At 42.1% G+C, this 27,899-nt stretch overlaps 1 protein-coding gene across 1 annotated transcript in view; it reads right to left on the bottom strand.

Moving 5' to 3' along the window:
* The window catches only part of LOC124552405, a 146,738-nt gene extending 138,677 nt beyond the window's left edge, over positions 1-8,061 (bottom strand). Inside the window, exon 1 of the mRNA XM_047126669.1 lies at positions 7,943-8,061. The gene's annotated coding sequence lies outside the window, so the exon portion shown is untranslated. The remainder of the gene's footprint in view (positions 1-7,942) is intronic.
* Positions 8,062-27,899: the final 19,838 nt, after the last annotated feature.

Below are 27,899 nucleotides of genomic sequence, written 5' to 3'. Positions count from 1 at the left end.
ACTAAAATTATTTTCCTTCTTAATTTAAGTTCTTCCTTAGCTAAACTTCTTGCCTGCAGCATTCCTTCAACAGATGAATAAGATGTAAATTGGGGTGACTAGGAACTTAACAACAAAAATGGCAGCAGGGGAAGATGAAATATCAGTGGCTAGGATAGTGAAGACTGCAGTGCAGACTACAAAACCTTCAGCACTCATTGAAAATTTATCCTTTAGTGTTTCCTTTGCAGTTAAGGTACCAAAAGTGAGGCAGACGTAAAATATAAAACTGCCATCCCATATCACTTCTTTCTGCTTTCTCAAAAATATCACAGGAGCTGATGAAATTGAAAGTCACTATTTACCCAGCCAACAATGAACTTCAGAATTGCAGCCATCACGGTCTCTGTCCAAGACGCAGTACGGAAATTGCGCTCATAGACTACACACAAGACACAATTGAAAGTTCGGAGAAAAATAAAAAGTTTCGTAGGAATCAATTTAAATCGGTTGAAGTCATGATCCGGGTCAGCGGTAGTCACGGCGATGCTTTATCTAGTGCTCATAGGTTGCCAATGTGTCAGTTTCGCGTAGCCAATACCACGATTCTCTAACATAACCAATCACACGCAAGAGGAATGTCAATGTGTTTCTAGAGCCAAAACTGAAACCAGTGTCTCGTTTGCTGCTTTTCGGTGTATTAGCGAGTTCCGAGAGAAATATTATGCGATTATGGCAGCGAGTGCTATGAAGGGAACTGATTTAAATAATTTAGTTGTGCACGGCGACATCGTCCGTGGGTGCATGACGCTTGGATTAATTGCAGAGGCACGAAAATGCATCAAATGCGGTGGTGAAATGACTTTTAAAGAATCACAAACTTGTGTGGATGGAATCATCCGAAAGTGCAGCAAAAGCTGCTACTCTGAGCAAATGGAGTGGATCGATGTTTTTTAATTCAATCACGGGAGAAGGTAGAGGATCAATGTTTATTAATAATAGAATCGCATGTTCGATGTATTAATAAAGATTGATCCACCTACCTTCTCCCGTTATTTAATTAAAAAACATTGGTCCACTTACAAGCAGAGGTCCATCAACTTTTTGAACCTATCTATACGGTGACGCAGGCACCACACTGCAGCCATTCACTCTCGTGGGCCCTAGTTTGCGAGTAACTGACGGATAAATCATTCCGAAATTAGTATGATAACAGTGCTAAAAAAAGCTTGCATTACATCGTCCTTTTGTGTGGTATAATGGATAGGATAACAACTTCTCATCGGGTAGATTATTGATTTGATGCTTATCCCAAGCAAAAAATTTGTTTATTTTTAGATCTTTATCGAAATTGCTTCGACCATTATTTTTATTCCATTAACTGGTTTAAATGCAATTTATTTCTATTCCTTTGTCAAATTATTTTAATCACAGTATGAAAGTTTTTATTTATTTCAGCCGGCCGGAGTGGCCGTGCGGTTTTGGGCGCTACAGTCTTGAACCGCGCGACCTCTACGGTCGCAGGTTCGAATCCCACCTCGGGCATGGGTGTGTGTGATGTCCTTAGGTTAGTTAGGTTTAATTAGTTCTAAGTTCGAGTGGACCGATAACCTAAGAAGTTAAGTCCCGTAGTGCTCAGAGCCATTTGAACCATTTATTTCATTTTTTCTTTATATCATTCTTTTTCCAATTGAAATTTTTGTACATCTGAATTTAATTATATTTACCTACCGTAATATTCAATTATTTGAAAATTTCGATCAGCTAAAAAAAGATGGAATAATCTATTTATGTTTGTGCAGTAGTGTGAAAAATGTATTTCTGTTACCAGACGAGCAACTTTTTAGCACAATAATAGCCATACATTACCATGTAGATACTTCAAAAAGGCGATCACACCTCTCCTTGTTAGCATGCTCACGCAGGTCGATTGGGGACTACCGAAGAACGGGATACAACTCGTCGGCTTTGGCCAATGACGTCGTAATTTGCCAGAGATCATTTGTTACACAGATTTAACAGCTGAGACGAGTGTTCATAAACGCAGGAAAAAAACGGATTGCAGCCAGTAATATTTCGACCATAATGTTAAGGGTATCGCTTGTTTGAGTCCTAATACTTCTGTAAAAAATAAGGGATAGAAGTAGCTGTAGCATAGAATACCTCACCTGACATATTTATGAATTGTATCTCGAACTGCAGTCAAGCTGTGTACGGGACACAAATGTAATGTACGTGGATTTCTTCGGTTTAGTTTGTATTTGTATCCTATTGTTCAGATGAACTGCATAAGTCAACTGAAATACGATATACAAATTTTACAGGCGTTGTTTCTTTCACCTTCGCTACCACTAATACACTTCAACTACGCAAAGGCGGAAGAAGACGACACACACGGGATACAAATTTTACGTCTGTCGGTCTTTCCGCCTTTAGTAGTGCAGATTTTCTGGCTGACCAATAACCTTCTGAACTATTGGTACAAGCCCCAGTCGATGAAGATCTCAATTCAATATTATGATTGACAACAAGATGCTGAAAACCCCTGTTCCTCCTGTATGTAGAAAAACCAACAGAAATGACTACGGAATCCTCTGCAACTTGATCTTCAATTAATTTCACCAAAACTTTCTTCGTTCGATTAGGAACTACTTTAAAAACTACATCGTCATATTCTGGACCTGAAATTACAGCCCCCCAAATCCATAATCCTACCGCAGGTTCCCTCCTGTTGTACTTCGTTTATATATTATACAAAACGAGCACCAGTCTACAACGGTATGCTCAGATACACGACATTCACGCACACGCAGCCACACAGGATACCTCAAACACCACCACTACGTATTTTTTTTTTATATCCTTCAAGGCCAGGTTAGATTGCTCAAACCATGTTCCTCGTCTCATTGAGTGCCATAGCCGATCCTTGCTACACCTCCATACGAGTAAATCGTGAGTACGACGAGCAGACACACTTATCAGGCGCATATGGTCGCCGCACTCGCGACATCGAACGTAATCAGCAAGAAGACCAGACATTTGCAAAAATCGAATGGTTTCCATCATGTCTACGCCCACAGGCTCCTTTAAATCATCTATATTCATGGGAATAAATAAATCCATACCTACAAACGAAAATGAAAAACTAAAAATTTTTCTAAATTAAAAAACTATTCGTCCACATTATCTCAAACTTACTAAGAATGAAATTAAGTACCGACTGAATTGGAAAGAACCAATTATTTAAATCAACGCACACGAAAAAAATCTTATGCAAGTCTAGCGCTGTCTTTTAAAGCCACCTTTTTTTTTCAATGTACAATGATGGCGCTTATCCACAGCAGACAACCTATTTATTATCTATGGCTCGAAAGTAAACACATAATATCTATGAGTAATCTATGACATCATTGGTCAAAGTGGAAAGGTTGTATCCCGTTCTTCAGTAGACATTACCATGTAGATACACTACTGGCCATTAAAATTGCTACACCACGAAGATGTGCTAAGGACGCGAAATTTAACCGAAAGGAAGAAGATGCTGTGATATGCGAATGATTAGCTTTTCAGAGCATTCACACAAGGTTGGCACCGGTGGCGACACCTACAACGTACTGACATGAGCAAAGTTTCCAGCCGATTTCTCATACAGAAACAGCAGTTGATCGGCGTTGCCTGGTGAAACGTTGTTATGATGCCTCGTGTAAGAAGAAGAAATGCGTACCATCACGTTTCCGACTTTGATAAAGGTCGGATTGTAGCCTGTCGCGATTGCGGTTTATCGTATCGCGACGTTGCAGCTCACGTTGGTCGAGATCCAATGACTGTTAGCAGAATATGGAATCGGTGGGTTCAGAAGGGTAATACGGAACGCCGTGCTGGATCCCAACGGCCTCGTTTCACTAGCAGTCGAGATGACAGGCCATGGGCGTACCCAGCGAGGGGAAAGGGGGGGGGGGCAGCTGCCCCCCTCCCCTAGAAGATATTCGCAGTTTTTCACTAGTTTACTGTTTTATTTAATAAGAAATGCTGCATGTTTTCTCGGATTGCACAAGTGCATTTTTGTATTTAAAATGTTTATTAAAGCAGTTTTTCACTGGCTTACTGTTTTATTTAATAAGAAGTACTGTATGTTGTCTCGAGTCCTTGTTTCCTGAGACTAGTATGACCTGCCCCCCCCCCCCCCCCCCAGTTCAGATCCTGGGTATGCCCTTGTGACAGGCATCTTATCCGCATGGCTGTAACGGATCGTGCAGCCACGTCTCCATCCCTGAGTCAACAGATGGCGCCGTTTGCATGACAACAACCATCTGCACGAACAGTTCGACGATGTTTGTAGCAGCATGGACTAGGAAACCTCTACACACAATACTCACTCAATAGTCAACTATAAATTAACGTTTTACAAGATTTATAAAAGTTAATGTTTTGGGTATCTTATACTATACCCTGGGACTCAATGTCGATTTTGTACACGTCAGTGGAAGTGAGGTTATATTTGTTTTCCGCTTGATTCTCAGGTGTGACTGATGAAGAGATCACTGAGTTGGTCAACAGAATTGATCCAGATGAGTCTGACGTAGAGTCTGATTTCTTTGTATCAAAGCGTCATCTTCATCATCAAAGTGACGAAAGTTCATCAGATGAAGAATCTGTACCTCTTGCTAAAATCCGAGAAAGAAGCGAGTTTTGGAGGTATACAGATGTGTAAGGATGATTGTGTTATTAAAGAAATTACGGTCTCTTACTGGATGGTTTACTTAAAAAAAACTAATTTGCCTTTTTTTTAGTTTTCAGGTGCTTAGCACTTCCAAAAACCTCCGATGCAACATTGCTGCCAGCACATCAGTAGCCACAGATGAACTCAAGAAACCATTTGAATACTTTTGCAAATACTTCCATGGTTCATTTTTTACGGATATGTCTCAATTCACAAATTATAGGCATGTCAATAAAACAGGAAAATCACTAAAATGTACTGTAGAAGAAATGGACAAGTTTTGGGGAGTGAGCATTGTTGCAGCATCTAAGAATGTGCTGGGAGAGGAAAAGTAGGTACCCACTAGTTGCAGACAATGTTTCTAGAGACAGATTTTACCTACTGAGGAACAATATAAAATTAGTTGAGGACAATGCTGTTAGTGAACAGGAAAACATTACCACTTTTGGAAAATAAAACCAATATTGGTGACTGTTAGAAAGGGATGTTTAGAAAACCATCGGTCAACGGAAATATCTATCGATGAGCAGATGATTGTTTCATGGACAAGTGAAAATGAAGCAGTATGTAAAGCGAAAACCTAACCCAGAAGGTTTGAAGAATTTTGTCATGGCACACCCTCATGGCATACCCCTTTATTTCTGTATGTATGAAGGAAAAGGGAAAGAAATTCAGTCTGAAAAAGTGCCCCCTCCAGAGAAATTAGATGTAGGAGGCAGAGTAGTGGTGAAACTTAGTGGTACATTGACAGAGAAGTCATTAATTTATGTTGACATATTTTACTTCTGTTCCCCTCCTCGACAAGTTACTAAGAGACAGGAACATTACTGCCACTGGCACAATAATGCTGAGTCGCATCCCCAGACGTATACGGTTTGAGGAAGATACAAAAATGAGAAAAACAAGAGGCAGCCATGATCAGGTGGTAAGGAATGACGGGAACCTAGCAATTATCAAATGGTTTGACAACTGAGTGATTTATTTGGCTTCAACAGAACCAAGTGTTGAGCCAACTGAAAAATGCACTTGGTGGTCTAAAAAAGAGAAAAAGTACATTGAAGTTCCTCGCCCATGTGTAGTAAAGGCATACAATACTTACATGGGAGGTGTTGACCTGTTAGATAGGATGGTGGGAAAGTATGGCATGAGAGCCCGGACCCACAAATGGACCATCAGAGTGATTCATCACTTTATTGATTTTGCAATTGCTGCTGCATGGTTGGAATACAGAGAGACTGCAATGCAGAATGGTATTGCAAAGAACCATACAGTGCCATACTATCAGTTCAAGCTTGATATTGCAGAAAATTTGGTGGATTTTCACCAACAGTCAAGTTTACTGATCGAACCTGTGGAGCAAGAACTAGACTCCGAAGATGAAGGAAAAGACCATGACGTCCCATCCCACTACCACCAATGGAAAAAAGAAAAGCAAGCAAGCTTCATTTGCCTGAAAAGATGAATCATGTTCAGAAGAACAGGTCAAAATGCTGGGCAGAAGGCTGTGGAGGTCTTACTTTTGTACAATGTGAGCAGTGCAAAATGTTCCCTTGCTTCATTGCTGAGAGGAACTGTTTTAACAAATTCCACAAAAACTAAAATATATTTAGTGTAAGTGTTGTTAATTTATTGATACTTGTGATAATACCAAAAGAGGGACAATAATTTGACACATTTTGCTATGGTAATTTCGTTTATATATTTTTAATTGTTTACATAATATGGTTAAAAATTTTGATACCAAATTTCTTTTTTCACCTATCATGGTATCTACAGAAAATATGAACAGTGTGTGTAATATTTCTGACTGGAATTTTTTTGGAATAAATCAAAATGAAACTGCATAGTTGTGTGTATAAATGCGCTGCTCGAGTCCCAAGGTATCATACGTGATACCATCTATAAAAAATTGTGAATGGTTAAAAACTTTTTTGAGGTCATTCATAGTTAACTAGCATTAACAGATTGCAGTTAACACAAATTTAGCTCACTTGAAATTTTAATATATGCTCGGGACTGAAGAGGATATACGTAAATGACTTACAGCTACAATATGATACAGCCAAAATTGTATTACATGCAGATGACGAGTTTTTGAAGTCACTCAATTTTAGACTCATCACATTCCACTACTGATGAAGCAGCAAAAAAGTATTTAGACTCGGTTTAGTGCAAATAAACTTACAATGAATGCAATGCAAACAAATTGCACTCAGGATGAAGACATTAATCTATTACTGGATGACAGACTAACAGAGAGAGTGCAGTTTGTAGAACTTGTAGGGATTCTTATAGATGAGGCTATAAATTGGAAACATAATGTAAGATTTCTTCTACACAGACTTAACTGATTTCCACTGAGTGTTGTCGCAAGTGTTTCCACTTTAGAAGGCATCAGAATGGCAGACTTGGAATATTTTCATTCCGTTGCCTCATATGGAATAGCATTCTCGGCAAACTCAGAATCTGATTAAAAAGAAATTTTATCTTACAAAAATGAGTTGTTCGAATAATTACCCATAGCCGTACAAACCTATCTACAGGTCTCTTTTCAAGACATTAGGAATACTTACTCTGTCATCACTCTATATATTTAAAAGTGTACTCTTAACCAAAGCAAATCTAAGCACTCTCCACACAAATGCCGACTATAACAACTCTAACATATGGAATAGGAATAATCTGCACACCGAACAAATAAAAACAGCAGCAACTCAGAATCGTATAAGCTCTACAATGCATTAACGACTTAACGGATGATATAAATTTTAAGTTGGAACTTTGAAAATTTTGTAACTCATAAACGTTGCAATTCAGTATATGAATACCTCTCATATCAAGGAAATGATTTTATAAACTTATCTCCAATATAATGCAGTTCTTTGATAAGTCCTGTGAGTTTATACTATAGTATTTTGCTACCTTTATTACTCTTTATTCTATATGTAGTTATTACTGGGAAACAAACTATTATATACCATTCACATGCAAAGAAACTATAAATTTACTGGTAAAAGTTGTAAGCAGTTACATTTCGTACATTCCATATTTTTAATTTTTATGTCCAATACCATTTGTACGGTGGCTTTGATGCTAAATAAATAAATAAAACTCGTCGTCTAGCTGTATATACTGCACGGACACATTGCCGTAGTAAGGTCCGATAGTTCGCGAATTCGAAGCAAAAACTAAACAATACGAAGATTGAGTTAAACGTGTAAAGGAAATAAGCACAGAACTTACCGCGCTCCGCTTGCTTACGATGCGCGCAACATGTACACACCTACACACACTGTCTCGCAATCGATTCTGTGAGACGCTCTCCCGAATAGCGCCGAAGAGAGCCGAAGGGTAGCGGTCTAGCATCGATCGCGTAGCAGACGGAACGACGTCATCCTGGGTTTCCACGCTACATTCTAGATAATACGAAACTAAAATAGAAAGCACTTGATCATACTGTTTATGGCTGGCTTTATATTGTTCCAGCCTGCTTTATCACAACTTTATTATGCCCACTGTCCATTTTCTCACAAACTTGAGTCATTGTTGCAGTGTTTTGACACGACGAAACATCAGCTTCTTCATCCCGATCTTTCAGCAAAGACATCGCTATTTTATGGCTCTCCGCTGGGTCAGCCCTTCCAAACAGAATGCGCTGTACAGCTCTTTTCTTTTTCGTTGTAGATCGATTTTTCTCTTCTGCCATGAAGTGCTTATCATTGTGACTGCGAATTGCAGTTAACGTTGCCTTTTGTGGAAACGGTCTGTTTTTCGATAACACGTAATACACTAAAGTCTATTCACCGAGAGCTGGGACGAAACATAAACAGTGTCACGTGAGCGACTATGCTCGTTTCCAGAGAAAGCATTCGGTGTTCACGTGATACGTAGGGGTGTGGAAAATCCTTGGTGCACGCTTTGCAGCTGGTGGCGTTCGGCTGGCTGGCGAGCTGTCTCAGAGAACCGTGAGAAACCTGGGCAACAATGCGCGACACAAATTTAACAATAATGTTAAACTGAGTTCATTCTGTCGAAGCAGATATATTTTCATTCAGGTTGCTAACAAAACGCTCCATTCAAACACAATTAATTGTTAATTTTAATAACAATACCAGTAATAATAATGATAAAGGACGAAACAAGGTTCACTCTGTCGAACTTGAACTGTTTTCATTGAGGTTTATAACAAACCGCTCCTCTCTCTCCCCTAAAATGCAGTCTAATTTCCACATTTGAGTTTCCATTTTTTCTACGACATGGAGGACGCACTCGTTCCAGTCCTCTGCAGTCACTGTTCTTACTGCTTCTTCTAGCAGTACTTTAACTTCCGGCATTTTGTATGTTTTGTTTTTCGCTGCAACATAGTCTTTGATTCTGGCTCACACTAACTCGATGGCGTTTAATTCACAGTGGTACGGAGGAATTCTGAGAACAGTTTTCCCTGCATTCTTCGCCATTTCATCTATTGCGTATTCGTTGTGCGCTGTTCTGTGATTTTTAACTATATCTAAAAGTTCTTTCTTCAACATACCGTCTTCGAAATCGATGTTTTTAGATTTTAGCCACTTTGATATTTCGTGCTTATTGGAATTCGCATTGGGAACTTTTTCTTTTCTCCGAGAATGGTACAGCGCGTCATCAAGAACAATAACTGCATTTTCCTGAAGCCGATGAAGAACATCTTGAAACCACTTCTCGAAGGTTTCGGCGCACATCTCCTCATCATAATCTCCACTTTTCTTGGATTCGAAAGTCCACAAACATCCTTCAACGAACGCTGCTTTGCAGCCAAAGTGTGCGATAATCAGACGTTTCCCTTTCCTGGTGGGCCCTTGCTTCCGGTGGATAATCCGGGCAGAAACGCTTGTTTTGAGGAATTTATCATGTCATCTACCCAGACGTAACTTCGGGTATATCTTGCTTTCACCCACGTCTCGTCCAAATAGTAAATGGGTCTGCCTTCATCTCTCAACCGTTTAATGGTGCAAGATAACGCCCCCCCCCCCCCCCCATAAAATGATGTCATCCCTGTCTATTAGCATGCTATCGCGCCCACGCCGGACATATTTGAAATTCAATTCTCTCAATAACTTATAAAATGTAGTTCTCCGAAAATGGCCCAGATCTGCATCTTCGTTCACAACTGTAAGCACTTTGTCAATTGTTGGATATTCGTTACGAAAAAAAAATCCGTGTACTTCGTATCGCATTTATATCGAAGTCATCAACACTTTCAGAAAGTTTCTGTCGTAATTTTCCTTTCTTGGGAGACTTCAAAGAGTGTGTGGCCTTGGACGTTCTTCAGTGTATCGTGTGATAAGTGAGTACATCACCTGTAGCTGCAACTGATTTCGAAACAATGTCACTCATCGACTGCTCTGGATGTAACAGTTCCGTTTTATACACATTAAGCACCATGTGCTTCTCAGAAGAACTGAATGATTTCTTCTTTGCTCGCTTCTTTAGTGGACTCAGAACTGACACGTCGACCTCGCTCGCTGAATCCGTGGATGACATTATGTGACAGGACAGCCGTATGTGATGCTAATGAAATAAGTGAATATATAAAATAAGAAACCACGCGATGCTATTGGATGCGCACATAAACAGTGAATGCTCAGCGTGACTACAAACACATATACTTACTCTAATAATCAACGACTAGTCTTTCAAGCGTCTTTACAGACGAACTTGAGATATCCTGAAATCGCCGCTGTACAACACCCACCCCACTGACGAGCTCACACCTGCAACTGAGGCGGCCGCACTGACTCAGCGCCGCGCCTGCCAACCGCACAATGCATCGCCCGTAAAGGACAAACGGCTGCACCCATCGCATTCGAACAAACTACAAAACTAAATTCAAACCTTTCTGAAACTTTTCTCGCTTACACCCCCACAAAAGAATTTAAAGGGAAAAAGTTTGTCGCTTACTATATTTCGGATGATGATTTGGTAAAAGTTCTATATCAGACGTGAGATTTTAATTCATTGCTTCACTATTACTGACTCTATTGGGCAGAAAATTTGCAGATGTCATCAACATATAGCACTGAAGGCAATTATAAAATTATTTTGCTGTGCGACACACAGTTTAGGAGATATGGCGTGGTAAATATAGAGTAACGCGAAAAAACAAGTTTTCCTGAAAGCTTAAATATTTCTCTTTTTCAGTGACAATAAATTTTAATGTAATGTAAAGAAAGGTTTCGGAAGGTAGTTGTCGGATCACTTTATCATGTTCAGGTGCCAAATTATAAGAAACACGACTTTCATTTTTTAATTCTGACGCCCCTGCCTTGTACGCCCCTCGACGATGTTTACAGTGCGTCTCTTGTTTCGGTGAATGGAGTATAGCTGTAGAGATCTCGTTGATTAATCGTTCAGATCCGAATCTGTCCTTCTGCTGCTTCAGGACTACAGGCGCCTGACATGTGCTATATTTACTGACTTGCTGCGGTATTTTTTCTCGTTCGTTCAGAACGGAAAGACCGTCGCCATTTTTCGTGGCGGCCGGATGCTGAGAACAACTGGCAGTCATTTGGCATACGCAGCGTACGTGCTTGCACACTCGAATCGACACATCTGCAAGAATACCTATGGATGCAAGTTCTAGTGTCCGATTCCACCCGTCAGCCTTGAGCAAAGACGTCATACCTAACGCAAAGTTGCTGCTTAAGCTACCTTCACACCGAAAACCAACTCCAACAAACAAAATCATACTAGTTTGCCAAACTTACAACAGTTGTAACTGATGTGAGTTTGGCAACCTTACAACTGTTGACAACAATTTGAAACCCTTGGTTCAAATGTCTCTGAGCACTATGCGACTTTAACTTCTAAGGTCATCAGTCGCCTAGAACTTAGAACTAATTAAACCTAACTAACCTAAGGATATCACACACATCCATGCCCGAGGCAGGTTTCGAACCCGCGACCGTAGCGGTCGCTCGGTTCCAGTCTGTAGCGCCTAGAGCCGCGCGGCCACTACGGCCGGCTTGAAACCCTTGTAAACACACAGTCGGCGTTTTTACTTTTTGTTAAAGAAAAGCATTGGAAATTGATTCTGACTGAAGATTATCCATTTGTTACGGTGCGATATGATGCGTTTGCTCTTTCAGAGTACATGATGAAACCATATGCAGGATTGTAAGAGAAAGGCAGCCAGGAAAGACTGTTTAATTACCGAATATCTCGCGCTAGAAGAATTATGGATAATTTTTTTGGGATATTGTCTTAGGACAACTATGCACTTAAGTTCTGAAAAAGCAACATTAGTGACTCCTGCAACTGCGCCTTGCACAGTTTTCTTAGAAGAAATAAAGAAAGTTTACTCACCACCCGGCAGTTTTGATCTGAAAGATCCAGAAACAGGCAGGGCTCCGGATGGCAGATGGAGGATGTCTCCGCAAAATAAATGTCTTCAGAGAAATGGAGGCAACGTAGGAACAACCGCAATGAACATATGGGATGAATTTGCAAACTACTTTGCACCAGGTGTTGTTAAAGTGAAATGGCAAGAAATATGAATAAATAAATATCGAGTGAAAAGACAAATGTAATTAAAGACTTAGAGAGGTACTCAAAGTACCCTCCGCCACACACCTTCAGGTGGCTTGCGGAGTATGGATGTAGATGTAGACTTCTGAACAAAATCCTTATAGCTTTAGTTATTAACAATGTAAGCCATTAATTTGCAAACTTCTTTGTACCACATGATGACAAAAGATATGACAAGAGAAATAAATAAATTTCCACTGAAATTATTTTTATTTATTTATTTAACCTGATCAGATTAGGGCCATCAGGCCCTCTCTTACATCGGACCAGTGTTCCACACATGCAGCATTTCACACATCAGAGTTACATCATGAACATAGTTTAAATGAGGGAATTACATTACTCTAGTGACAATATGAATAAAGAGTAGTGACTAAGACCTAATAAAGTAAATGCGGAAGTATTTTTACAACAGTTGCTATACATACAGATTATGATAAAAGCAATAATAATAACAGTAAAAAAATTAAATAATAATGATAAACATGACTAAGACCTAATAAAGTAAATGCTGGCAGTATTTTTACATCAGGTGCTATACATACAGATTATGGTGAAAGCAATAATAATAATAATAACAGTAAAAAAAATCAAATAATAATGACAAACATGAGAAAGATTGGCAATAGTAATGAAGGTTTATGCAGATGTACATTAATATCTTGGTGTGTAAAGTAGATGTTTACTAGTATAGCGAGTTTTGGGTAAGGGAGGTTTAAGGAGGGGGAAAGAGGGAACTAATGAGGTGAAGTGCACTCATATACAGAGGAAGGCATTACTGTTGCTTAAGTAGATACGTCATTAACTGGTTTTTGTAGCCGGTCATGTTTTTGAGTTCTCTAATATAACGAGGGAGGTTATTCCAGAGTCGGGTTCCCGCTACTGTAAAGGACTTGGAGAAGGTGACTAAGCGATGCGGTGGAACAGAGAGGACTTTATTGTGATGGGAACGTGTGTTTCTGTCATGTAGTTCCGACATGAGTGTTAGGGACGAGGAGCGATATGAGGGACAGTGTACATTTATAAGGCAGTAGATGAGACAGATTGTACGGAAATCTCTGCGTTTGTCTGCACGCAGCCAGGACAATTTTGCATATGCTGGTGAAATGTGATCAAAAAGTCGAACGTCACAGATATATCGGGCGCAGGCATTCGTGACCAGTTCTAGACGTCGGAAATTTTCCTGAGAGAGGTCTTGTAGGATAATATCGCTGTAGTGAATGATTGGGAGTATAAGCGTCTGTACTAATTTCTTTCTCAGATCGAAAGGGAAGAGTTTTTTATATTTTTGTAGGACATGAAGGGATGCTGATGCTTTTTTGCACACTGCAGTTACGTGCTCTGTCCAATTTAGATTTTCATCTATTATTACTCCCAAACTCTTTGCTGAGGGCGAGAAGTTAATAATTGTTCCATTTAGGATAAGAGGTGGTACGGATTCCCGATGTTTTGGGCTAATGAGCTCAGAGTGACCAACAAGTACCGCTTGGGTTTTAGATGGGTTTAGTTTTAGACCTATGTCCTGTGCCCATTTTGACAGTGCGTCGAGGTCAGTATTGAAATTTTCAATAGCTTTCTTGAGATGGCTTGGTTTCGCACTTAGATACAACTGAATGTCATCAGCATACATATGGTATTTGCAACAGGTCAGGACCGATGACACATCATTGACATAAAGAGAGAAGAGTATAGGACCTAATACTGAGCCTAGGGGAACGCTTGACACTACCTGCCGCCATTGTGATTTTATATTCCCAGGCAGGACGCGTTGCTGACGAGACGTTATGTATGAGCGAAACCATTGCACTGCGCTTGGTGAGAAATTTAGACCGCTAAGTTTGGCTAGTAAGATGTCGAAGTCGACAGTATCAAATGCTTTGCTGAAATCTAAGAAGCAAATGATAGTCGCTTCTTGTCTGTCCATGGCAAGTTTCAGGTCATCTGTCACCTTTATCAGAGCGGATGTTGTGCTTCGATGTTTACGGAAACCTGATTGGTATTCGTCTAGTAGGTTGTTAGTAGTTAGGTAGTTGGTGAGCTGGTCATGAACTATATATTCTAAGGCCTTTGATAGTGCAGGAAGAAGGCAGATGGGGCGGTAGTCAGAGGGTGCTGTGGCGATGTCCTTTTTAGGCAGTGGCTTAATTTGTCCCAGTTTCCAAACCTCAGGGAAAACACTTGTGATTAATGAATCGTTGAAAATGTCTGTTATAGAGGGCAGTAGTTGGTCAATAATAAGTTTTACCATCTGGATAGTGATACCATCATGTCCAGTAGATGCTGATCTAATCCGCATTATGGCTTTCTTGACAGTACTGCAAGTGACGTGCTGTAGATAGAATTTTTCTTTGCTACAGTCGTTCATCCCCATGAAGTAATCAATGATCCTCTGTTTTTTTTTTTGCGGATCAATTTTGGTTGCAGGTAGTGTGAAGAATCGGTTTAGTTCTTCAGCTGGGACCATGGGATTTTCTGCATTGTAATTACAAAATTTCCGACCAAAAGTCTTACAAGCGTAAGTAAAATGTCTTCACTTGCGTAACTGAAGCTGTAAGTATTTTTCGCTCTGGCTTGTTCACACCTTCCAAAGACTTTATTATGCTAGTAAAATATCCATTTCGGAAAGTAGATCTCAGTTTTCCCAGACCCACTTTTAGTTTTGATCATTTGACAATGCTCAGGATTGTACTGTGTTTTCATATTTGTCCATTTCCTTTCACATTCCACAAGCGGTACACCAATTTTATCAGAGACTTCATTCAACAAATCTTTCGTTTTATATGTCTTTATATGCAGAATGGAAAAAAAGTGGTAGAAGCCGACCTCGGGGAAGATCAGTTTGGATTCCGTATAAATATTGGAACACGTGACGCAATACTGACCTTACGACTTATCTTAGAAGAAAGATTAAGGAAAGGCAAACCTACGTTTCTAGCATTTGTAGACCTAGAGAAAGCTTTTGACAATGTTGACTGGAATACTCTTTCAAATTCTAAAGGTGGCGGGAGTAAAATACAGGGAGCGAAAGGCTATTTACAATTTGTACAGGAACCAGATGGCAGTTATAAGAGTCGAGGGGCTTGAAAGGGAAGCAGTGGTTGGGAAGGGAGTGAGACAGGGTTGTAGCCTCTCCCCGATGTTATTGAATCTGTATATTGAGCAAGCAGTAAAGGAAACAAAAGAAAAATTCGAAGTAGGTATTAAAATCCATGGAAAAGAAATAAAAACTTTGAGGTTTGCCAATGACATTGTAATTATGTCAGAAACAGCAAAGGACTTGGAAGAGCAGTTGAACGGAATGGACAGTGTCTTGAAAGGAGGATATAAGATGAACATCAACAAAAGCAAAACGAGGATAATGGTATGTAGTCGAATTAAGTCGAGTGATGCTGAGGGAACTAGATTAGGAAATGAGACACTCAAAGTAGTAAAGGAGTTTTGCTATTTGGGGAGCAAAATAACTGATGACGGTCGAAGTTGAGAAGATATAAAATGTAGACTGGCAATGGCAAGGAAAGCGTTTCTGAAGAAGAGAAATTTCTTACCATCGAGTATAGATTTAAGTGTCAGGAAGTCGTTTCTGAAAGTATTTGTATGGAGTGTAGCCATGTATGGAAGTGAAACATGCACAATAAATAGTTTGGACAAGAAGAGAATAGAAGCTTTTGAAATGTGGTGCTACAGAAGAATGCTGAAGATTAGATGGGTAGATCACATAACTAATGACGAGGTGTTGAATAGAATTGGGGAGGAGTTTGTGGCACAACTTGACAAGAAGAAGGGACCGGTTGGTAGGACATGTTCTGAGGCATCAAGGGATCACAAATTTAGCATTGGAGGGGATCGTGGAGGGTAAAAATCGTAGAGGGAGACCAAGAGATGAATACACTAAGCAGATTCAGAACGATGTACGTTGCAGTAGGTACTGGGAGATGAAGAAACTTGCACAGGATAGGGTAGCATGGAGAGCTTCATCAAACCAGTCTCAGGACTGAAGACAACAACAACATATGCAGAATCAGAAGGATCCTACAGAGGTTTCCTCATTTAAATTTCTAACAAAAACAGAATTGGTGGATCTGTTGACGGCTCGCGCGTTGCCACTGTCGAAAGAAACACAGCAGACGAAGAAAGAAACACAGCAGACGACACGACAAATGCACATGCGCAACTCAGACAACTCTGCCGTGTTTTTGAAAACCGACCATAAACTACAAACTTGAGACAAAACTTCCCTGAACTAGTTGTTCAGATTCGAGACTTCAAACAACTGTTGACAACAGTTGAAAACTAAGTCAAACTTCGAGTTGAGAACAGTTGACAATCGAGTTTGTTGGAGTTGGTTTTCAGTGCGGAGGTTAGACTTGTTCTGTGCACCTACGTCACGCATACTCCTACAACCAATGAACATTCAGAAGTGTTCTGAGCACTCTGCTGTGAATGCCGTAGCTAATGCGAGCATTAAACATGATCATAACGAGATGTTTATTGAATTTCTATTCCATTGTTTTTGTCTTTATTAACCCTGTATTCACCTGACCAGAAGTCTTGTTCCTCCTGCCACCGAACTTCACTAATTCCCACTATATCTAACTTTAACCTGTCCATTTCCCTTTTTACATTTTCTAACCTACCTGCCCGATGAAGGGATCTGACATTCCACGCTCCGACCCGTAGAACGCCAGTTTTCTTTCTCCTGATAACGACGTCCTCTTGAGTAGTCCCCAACCGGAGATCCGAATGGGGGACTATTTTACCTCCGGAATATTTTACCCAAGAGGACGCCATCATCATTTAACGATACAGTAAAGCTGCATGCTCTCGGGAAAAATTGCGGCTGTAGTTTCCCCTTGCTTTCAGCCGTTCGCAGTACCAGCGCAGCAAGGCCGTTCTAGGAGAATTGAGAGAAGACCGAGACATCGTCACCTTACCTGCTGACAAAGGAAATGCTACTGTGCTTCTCTCACGCACAGAATATAACAGCAAGATACACAAACTGTTCGACGATCCTGCATATAGTAAATTAAAAAGTGTTCCGACTGGTAGGGTCCAGAGAAAGACTGTGGAACTCGTCAGGAAGAGCTCAATTACAGCGGAAGTCTCGAAGAGTTTGCGTCAACAGGCTGCACTTCCCCCTAGACTCTACGGCCTACCCGAGACCCACAAGAGTGGGGTGCCTCTCCGTCCCATTGCAAGTAACACAGGAGCACCTACTTATTTTGTTGCCAAATACCTGACATCACTATTGGGACTTCCCGTAGGCGAGTGCGACCACCACATTCGAAACTCTGAAGATTTCGTTAGGGCTCCTGAAAACTTTTAGATTGCAATCATTGGACCTCTTAGAAAGTTTCGATGTTGTGTCTTTATTTACAAACGCGTCTTTGCAGGACTCTTTGGAGCTCATTAGCAACAAGTCTGAGGAGGCCATAGTAGCATTATTTAAACACGTGCTTACTTCAACATACTTCTTATTTCATGACCAATATTTTGAAGAATTGGATGGTGTCGCCATGGGAAGCCCTCTGTCTCCTGTGGGGCCAATTATTTTACGGAGGACTTTGAAGAAAAAGCACCAAGCCACTCTGAAGCCCTCTTGTTTTCTGCGATATGTGAATGCTGCTACATTTGTGGTGTGGCCACATCGACTTGATACTCTACCTACGTTTCTTCAGCATCTGAATTCGCTGCATCCGAATATAAGCTTCACAATGGAGGTGGAAAAAGACGGTACTTTACCTTTTCTTGGTGTTTTGGTACGAAGGAAAGCAGATGGAACCTTGCGACACAGCATCTACCGCAAGCCAACGCATACGGATCTGTATCTGCAGGCCACAAGCTGCCATCATCCTGCACAATGCGGTAGTGCATTACGTACGTTAGTTCATAGAGCACATGTGACATCTGATCCTCAAAGCCTGTCGAGTGAAATACAACATTTGCCGTATTTTGGTGCCATGACGTCAAGAATTGGAAGAGCCCTCGGAAGATACGGAATTAAGTGTGTTTTTCAACCGGCTGCAAAACTGAGAAACCTGTTGGGTTCGGTTGAGGATGACCTTGGCCTGAGGAAACGTGGTGTGTACAAGACTCCTTGTCAATGTGGGGCAGCTTATATAGGCCGTACATGCCGCACAGTACAAGAACGTTGCGGTGAATACACGCCTTCGTCAACCGGAAAAGTCGGCAATGGCGGAACACTGCCTGAATACAGGACATCGGATGACTTATGAAAAGACGGAAGTTTCATCCCCGGCATCATCTTTCTGGGATCGCTTCATTAACGAAGCAGTACATATCCGTACAGCCGATAATCTCATCAACAAGGATGCGGGATTTCAACTGAGCACAGCCTGGAACCTTGCACTGGCTGCTATTAAGAGGACCACACCCTGCCTATCTAACCCGTGTTAATTTAGGCAAGTATTTGACCCATTTCTGAAAAAAACTATTTGATGCAGGACCTTAACATTTTTACTTTATGTTACATGATGCTAATAGAGTCAACTTTACTAAAATCTACTGTATCCATTGTATAGTCTTTAAGAAATACTTTTTTAACTTTATCAACAAAAAATATTAAGTTTTTACTGCAGAAAATATTTTTTTGTGAACTTCCTAATGGGGGAATATTAATGAATGTAGTACCAGAGGTGGCTTTTTATGTCATGCAGCGTATCTGAAAATTTCATTCATTTACTTATGATAGTTTCTGATATAATGGGGCATATCTACTGAAAATTTTAGTTTGTGGGAAATTAAAGAAAAAAACTTTTTAAATTTGTTAAAGTCACTTACAGTTAATTAAAACTGCCCTGCTGCATATGATGGCCATTCTTTGGCCGCTAGCAGGTGTTCCAGCTTCTTTTTCACCTTCCTGGATGTTTGTCTTGCTTTCTTGGCCATATTAGACGCAGACCTGTCTGCATCGGCTATCCTCATTTTATCGCAGTGTTGCAGCCCAGTGACCATATTTTCACCAGGATTAATTCCCAGCTTTTTCAGTACCCAACACTTTCCATTATTACCACAACTGAATGTAATAACAGCATCATGCACTCCTAGTTTCATTGTATGCATGCCCACAAATACAGTTTTAGGAAGGCGGTTCCAAATTATGCTGTTGAAACAGACATTTGGGTTCTGTGTCTGCCCATGAAGACATTTCCTTAGAAGGTCAGGATGAGCCAAGTGTCAGAAAATAGATTTAATTGCTGTAATAACAGCACCAGGAAGAGAATGCTGGTGAGAATAATATTCTCCAGTTGCCTGAGCCCTATTGTATTTACGCCACGAATTTTCTCCTGATGGACACAATCCATGACTTTATTTCTCCTAATTGCCCGTCCAAGTTTTCTAGTTCAGTTTTAGTTAACCGACCCTATCCGGTCAACAATTTTCCTTCTAATTTTTTTCTTTCATATCAACAGTTAGTTTTCTCAGCCTTGTTCCCAAACGTTTTTGAACATGGCCTACACATTCTGTTTTGCTAATAATGGCATCGCCATATGGCTGAGAGTTCACCACATTGTTGTATGCCTGTCACTATCGCCTAAATATTTGGTATAACGTACGCCTCTTGTTTCTACGGAGTGATGAAATATTTCTTGTAATCCATGAACTTCCATACCACCACTTGTTCCTCTAAAATTAGCCACACAGGTGTGTTCTTTATGTTCATTGACTTCACAACATTTGCAATATTTAGACATTATCTCCACATCTAACACTTTACCGGTGCCTACACTCGTGGCAGTCACTACTCCATTCAGAGAAGTATGTCCTCTTTTCTGCCAACTTCCATCAAGTGCAACTGGAATATGCGAACACCCATCATTTTCTTCCACTGCTTCTCTAGCAGCCAGTTTCATGCTTTTCTCACTGACCTCACATACAGCTTTCTCTAATATTGCAGTCAGTTTTTCAGATTTATTTGGTGGTTGATAAGGCCATCACTGAACAAAATGTCCTCCCTGCAGCCATGCCCTTGCCAATGGACCGTAAGGCATAGACTATCCAATGGATCGTAAGGCATAAACTAATCTAGAACTGATTTCATAAGGGCCAGTTGCATCTGGTTTTGAAGAACTCATAATTGAAATCACAGCTGAGCATTTAGTGCAAATTAAATCCAAAGCAATTGCTAGGCCTTTTCTCCCACTGGCATTCTCACAAATTTTCACAGACTGTGACTCATCACACCGTGTATATTGTACAAATTTAGAAATTACATCTGATAATATTCTCAAATTTATAATAATTTTACTGCACACCTTGTCACTTACAGTAAATTCGTTGTAACTCTCTTGAAACGGTGAGAGCTTCTTTGATGATGCGCTTGTTGAAGAATTACAATTAGAAACATCGTTGCCAGGCGACGTAAACTCTTGTACAGAAAGCTTTCTAAACTTGTTTCCTCTAAATTGTCGTTTCTTGAAAACGCCTTTACGTTTCGTCATCTTCAATAAACACAACAATACACAGTCGGCCGAGGTGGCCGAGCGGTTCTAGGCGCTACAGTCTGGAACCGCGCGACCGCTACAGTCGCAGGCAGGCCTCGGGCATGGATGTGTGTGATGTCCTTAGGTTGGTTAGGTTTAAGTAGTTCTCAGTTCTAGGGGACTGATGACCACAGATGTTAAGTCCCATAGTGCTCAGAGCCATTTGAACCATTTTGAACAACAAAACACAAGTCATCAATCACCGCAAACGTAAGTATAACAACTACTCGCAATCACACTTGAACAAAACTAACTGCGTGTTTCAAAGCGTGTTGTTTACAAACAGCAGATACAAAAGAATACCGACCGTTGCATTCCAAGGATAGCCAAAACACAACCCGGGAGTAAAAAAAAAAACTAAATCCTACAAAGATCTAAAATATATGCAGAAAAGTGGGTGACAGAAAAGTGAGCGTGGCACATAAACACACCTGGTAGGCAAATCCTCTTTAAATGCTTGAAAAAGATTTTGCTGAAAATTTTTTTTCGGAGTACTTACATAAAACTTTAATCTATCGAAATATGATGAAAACCACGGTGTGGTCCCCTTAAATCCAGATTCTTCGATAACAGGCCCGTCATAACACTGGTCTAGTGCGGCCGTTGGTGAGTAACGTCTGGCCTGACTGCTGGCAAACGCAGCGTACAGCGCACGCGCAGGGAGAGCCGGTCTGCGATTTTCGGCAGAGGGAGTTTGAATATGGCACCATCCATCTATCTGCAAATCATAGCGCATGCGCGATTTCCGGCAGTCGTACCTAGCCACCAGCAGTTGCTCCGAGGAAATTGTGGAATTTGCACAACGTGATCCGGCGGCAAACCCGTGGAAACTGTTTACAACGCATCCGCCGGGAAAGCTTGAACAGTCACAAAATCAAAAGATTCTCGAAAATCTTCTAACCCGTGGCCCGAATATGTTGCCAGTGTCAATGTCAATAACAGGCAAAAATGGTCGTGATTCTCGATTCCTGGAATGGAGTAACTCTCTACGTACGTAACTGCGTTCGGACCCGCAGTGCGCGATTGCTTCTCGCGCCTGGCCGGCCAACACTACCATTAACGTGAGGCAGACTGTGGTGGAGGTTACAGCCTGTAAAACGAACCTATCCATTACCTTCCTCACATAGCCCACTCGCTACACACACACACACACACACACACACACACACACACACACGATCTACTTTGTGCCGATCACCCGGTAATTGGCACACTGGAGGACGACGGTTTAAATCCGCGTCCGGTCACCTTGATTTAGCTTTCCCGTGATTTCCCTAAGTCGTTTCAGGCAAATTCTGGGATGGTTCCTTTGAAAGGGCACGGCCGACTTCCTTCCCCATCCTTCCCTAATCTTGAGAGACCGTTGACCCCGCAGTCTGGTCTCCTCCCCACAAATCCGCCCAGCCCAGCCAGCCAAAGAAACTAGTATAGGCATGCGTATTCAAATACAGAGAGATGTAAACAGGCACAATACGGTGCTGCGATTGGCAACGCTTATGTAAGACGACAAGTGGCTGTCGCAGTTGTTAAATCTCGATAATCTGCCACTGTAGCAGTAGTAACCGACCTAAGTGAGTTTGAACATGGGTGTTATAGTCGGCGCACGAACAACGGGACAGTAGCTCGAGGTAGCGATGACGTGCGGATTTTCCCGTACGAACATTTTGCGAGTGTACTGTTGCGGCCACATGCAGTAAGCGTTGCTTCACACAGTGGAGAATGGCAAAACAGAGGCAGCCGGCGATCGCGGCATTGCGAAGTAGGCGCGGCACAGATACCCTTGCTGACAGCAGCAGTCTACCAACCGGCTGACGCAAGGACCCACGCAGACCGAACGAAGCCTGGAGAGTGATGAGTAAGGGAAGTGAGGCCAGCACGCTAAGTTACGCTGCAATATACTGCGGGAGTAATAACAAGAAGCTGCCACCGAGGGTAAAAAACCTCCTCCTGCCGGATATAAATAGTAGAGCGCAGACAGCAACGGACAGAAGCCATTAGGAAGCAGTTCGGACCTGAGGACGGACGTGGTCCGTGTCCGAATGTTCAATCTGCGTAGGTGACGATTCCGGACGTCTGTTCCAGCTCGCAGGAGTCATCTGTTCGCTGCCAGATGTCAACGTCAGCTCTGGAGGTCGGCTCGAGTCCGGTCGGCACCGTGGCTGACTGACTACAGCGAGAACTTCCAGCAGGACCGGCCGCAGCGCGGTCTCGGGCACAGGCGCCGCCGGGGACTGACGCCCGGACTCCACGGCAACCCGGACCCGCGGCGCGTGGTCCGCCCATGACGGGGCATCGCGACTGACGGCTTCCCAGCCGCAGGTGCGGCAGGCGGCAGCAGCTGACCTCACGGCGACGAGTTCACCTCCACCACAGGGCATCCTGACCTCAGCGGAGCACTGGTGGCGCGCGCTGCGCGCATTGTCGGAGGATCTTACGCAGCAGCAGCCGGGAGGAAGGATCCGCAGGGATGGGCGGCGACGACGAGGGAGAAATTGTAAAGAAAGCTCAATAAACAACTGTAAAACTCCACGCCGTCTCAGTCTTTGGCGCAGCCACTGTGTCTGCTGCTTACGAGTACTGCAGAAGTCGTAACAAGTAGCAAACGGCCATAACAAGTACTGCAGAAGCCGTAACAAGTGGCCATCTGACATAACAGTACTGTGAATTTCAGGAATCCGGTAAAGCATCAAACCTCCAACATCGCTGCGGCCGGAAAAACGGGATCAATGACTGAAGAGAATCGTTCAACGTCACAGAGCCATTCCGAAAATTGCTGCAGATTCCAATGCTGCGCCATGAACAAGTGTTAGTGTGCGAACCATTCGACGACACATCATCGATACGGGCTTACGGAGCCGAAGGCCCCCTCCACGTCAGCAGGGGACTGTTGAAGCTGGTGCACGTTCTGTAATGGTGTGGGGCGTGTGCAATTGGAGTGATGTGGGACCCCTGATACGTGTAGATACCACTGTGACAGGTAACAAGTACGTACGCATCCTGTCTGATCACCTGCATCCACTCGTGTCCATTGTGCATCCCGACCGACTCGGGCAATTCCAGCAGGACAATGCGAGACCCCGTACGTCCAGAATTGCTAGACAGTGGCTCCAGGAACAATCTTCTGAGTACGCTGGCCAACCGATCCCCCAGACGCGAACATTGTAGAGCATATCGGGGATGCCTTGCAACGTTCTGACAAGAAGAGATCTGCAGCCCGCGTACTCTTGCGGATTTACAGACAGCCCCGCAGGATTCGTGGTGTCAGTTCCCTGCAGACGCTAGTCTGGTCCACGCCGCGTCGTGTTGCTGCACTTCTGCGTGTTCGCGGGGACCCTACGTGATATTGGACAGGTGTACCAGTTTCTTTGTGCTCTTCAGTGTACGTCATACATGCTTAAATATCTCAGGAAAATACTTTCTCTCAGTCGCGAGTAGTTCCCACAATTACCCAGGAATTGTTTCATTGCCGGCCGGAGTGGCCGTGCGGTTCTAGGCGCTGCAGTCTGGAGCCGAGCGACCGCTACGGTCGCAGGTTCGAATCCTGCCTCGGGCATGGATGTGTGTGATGTCCTTAGGTTAGTTAGGTTTAAGTAGTTCTAAGTCCTAGGCGACTGATGACCTCAGAAGTTAAGTCGCATAGTGCTCAGAGCCATTTGAACCAATTGTTTCATTATTCACTTCACAATAAACAAACGAACTAACTGGCAGCACAATACAACAGTAATTATGTAATGACAGCTCTATTGTTGTAGTGCTGAAACACTATTATTATTGTTATTATTATTATTGTAAGTGGTATCAGTGAGACACAAAGCATTGCCAGCATGAAGTCTTCCAATTTCTTCAAACCTCCCTACCGCTAATTTTTATTTTTATTTTTCGTTTTATTCAGATTTGAGTCTGTGTCGTGGTGTAACGTCCGTTTGCAACAGCGAGGTGTAAGGTAGGGACGTGTAATGACACTCGACTGTGCGCAGCTACTCTGTTATAGTTCAGTTCTTTTATCTTGGCGGCTCGCGCTTGCCCGCCCAGACGCGGGAGATTGCTGCGTTGCCAGTTGTACGCGCCAAGAGAAGCAGCGCCATAGTATAGTGTAGTTCGCAAACGTAACGTTTAAGGGGGAGCGCGCAGTTTATGAAGTAAAGCCACCACGGCCACATTAACCCTTTCGCTGCTACAGAGACGTGCTCCCCGCATTCCGCGCTGTGCGCGATTTTGTCACTGCACTGCTCGCCTGTGCAGACACACGGTGTTCCGACTGCTTTGTCACACTTATCATTCGATTTCACAAAAACTATTTGGCCCAAAAATTTGATTTTTACACATCTAGACTGATACCTTCCCCCCATAAATGACTTAATTTTGTTTCGACGTTCAACGCAGTTGTGCAGCATTATAGATGTAGTAAACCATTACAGGAAATTTTGAAGAGTTTGTAGAGGTAAAAGTCCACAGCGTATACTTTCCGTATGGTCGATTTTGGTTGCCACTAGAAATTTCCAAAAATTACATTCAAACGAATAAAGTTCATGAAGTAAGACACAAAGAAAATACTACGCACCGAACAAGATTTGAACTCAGAACCTTTTGCTTAGCAGCCAAACACATTAACCCCTACGCTAACGCCGCTCGTCGTTTACACCCATCCTGGGATACTTTAATGAATCGCGCAAAATACCGACAAACGCTGTTCGTATGACTATGAATTACTCACGTTTCGTCGAAGTACAATAGGAAATAAACAATTACCACTGTTCTTTATTGTGAAAAAGCGGTTAGTGAGAATGAATTTCCTTGCTATCGCCTGAATTAGGAGGCTTATTTAGTTGTTTGGTTTAATTAATTAATAGAATATGAAGCAGTTAAGAAGGAAGAGGCTCTCGAATGGGAACTGCTAACGTTTAATGACGAGTCAGCGGAATATTCCACTGTGAAACACGTCTGGTGTGTCATACACGGAATCGGTGTCATATGGTAGGAATCTGTTACCCACGAACCTAATTTGAATGATCGGTGAGTGAGATTTGCCTCCTTGCCCGATTTAGGTGTTCGTATGAATGTAAATGTGATGACTCCCAAGGAAATGGTGAAAAAATAATAGTCTGTCACATAACCTGCAACAAACGAAGTCGACAGTTTCACAATCGCACAGTTTCTTTGTGCTCTGTCAAGACATACGTTTTTGAAGTTGCGTTCCATTTTGCAAGTCTTGGCTCCTGAATTCCTTTGCTGTAACATATGCCACACCCGTTTATTCATTGTTTTCACTTCTGTGAGACGTCTGTGTGGTATCTCGCCAGCTCTCACTATTCATCACATGTACTTGCGACAGTAATGTATTCTCACCACATGACTCATGTTCTATGACCAGTGTATAGTATGCCAACTGCCAAGGCTACAGAAAGAGAACAAACATTTCAATGACCGGACGCACAGTTTATAATGTTGTGGGGAAAAAAAAAAATAGCACGAGGGAGTTTTGAATACGACGCGCCCCCTCGGCAGTCCAACACCGTCACCACTTATCCTGCTGCTTGTTGCGCTTCTCATTCTTCGACCGTTCGCTGTTTATTTTGCTTTTTTTTCACAGTTCAAATGGTTCAAATGGCTCTGAGCACTATGGGACTTAACATCTGTGGTCATCAGTCCCCTAGAACTTAGAACTACTTAAACCTAACTGACCTAAGGACATCACACACATCCATGCCCGAGGCAGGATTCGAACCTGCGACCGTAGCAGTCCTGCGGTTCCGGACTGCGCGCCTAGAACCACTAGACCACCGCGGCCGTCTTTTCCACAGTTCAGTACATCTGTTTCCATGTTCTCATGCTTCATCAGTGTTCAGTTTGTAACGGATTGTCCACTGGGCCATCTTACCACTAAATCATTCATCTTTCGTCATTTTAAAAATACAACCTCTGAAACAAAAACTATTTTTGTTTTAAAGTTTAGTTAGGCACTAATGTTAATGATGGGACTCGAGAAGGAGGGAGGCGGCAGTACTAGCTGAGATCTGATTGCACTCTGGAGCAATGGTCTCAGAAAGGCTCGAAACCACTCCCTCAGCAGCTGTGACCACTTGCACGACTTCGCCACTGTGAAATAAATCTCTTCCATTGAACAAGTGCTCATAGCACTTAAACCAAAATAATAAAACATATCTAACAAAAATGGGCTCTAAAATGCATACTTTAAGTAATTTCTCCTTGAAGACTGTAAAGGGAATTTAGTTACATCCTGTATGAGGCGTGTTCGAAAATACCCACTAAAAACTTCTAGGACTTGTAGAGGAGAGTTGTTGTTGTTGTTGTTGTCTTCAGTCCTGAGACTGGTTTGATGCAGCTCTCCATGCTACTCTATCCTGTGCAAGCTTCTTCATCTCCCAGTACCTACTGCAACCTACATCCTTCTGAATCTGCTTAGTGTATTCATCTCTTGGTCTCCCTCTACGATTTTTACCCTCCACGCTGCCCTCCAACGCCAAATTTGTAATCCCTTGATGCCTCAGAACATGTCCTATCAATCAGTCCCTTCTTCTTGTCAAGTTGTGCCACAAACTCTTCTCCCCAATTCTATTCAATACCTCCTCATTAGTTATGCGTTCTACCCATGTAATCTTCAGCATTCTTCTGTAGCAACACATTTCGAAAGCTTCTATTCTCTTCTTGTCTAAACTATTTATCGTCCATGTTTCACTTCCATACATGGCTACACTTCATAGAAATGCTTTCAGAAACGACTTCCTGACACTTAAATCTATACTTGATGTTAACAAATTTCTCTTCTTCAGAAACACTTTCCATGCCATTGCCAGTCTACATTTTACATCCTCTCTACTTCGACCATCTTCAGTTATTTTGCTCCCCAAACAGCAAAACTCCTTTACTACTTTAAGTGTCTCATTTCCTAATCTAATTCCCTCAGCATCACCCGACTTAATTCGACTACATTCCATTACCCTCGTTTTGCTTTTGTTGATGTTCATCTTATATGGTCCTTTCAAGACACTGTCCATTCCGTTCAACTGCTCTTCCAAGTCCTTTGCTGTCTCAGACAGAATTACAATGTCATCGGCGAACCTCAAAGTTTTTATTTCTTCTCCATGTACTTTAATACCTACTCCGAATTTTTCTTTTGT

This window comes from Schistocerca americana, chromosome 10, assembly GCF_021461395.2.
Source record: "Schistocerca americana isolate TAMUIC-IGC-003095 chromosome 10, iqSchAmer2.1, whole genome shotgun sequence".
Taxonomy (NCBI): Eukaryota; Metazoa; Arthropoda; class Insecta; order Orthoptera; family Acrididae; genus Schistocerca; species Schistocerca americana.
Note: the sequence above shows the minus strand (reverse complement) of the source record. Positions and strands in the feature narration are given on the sequence as shown.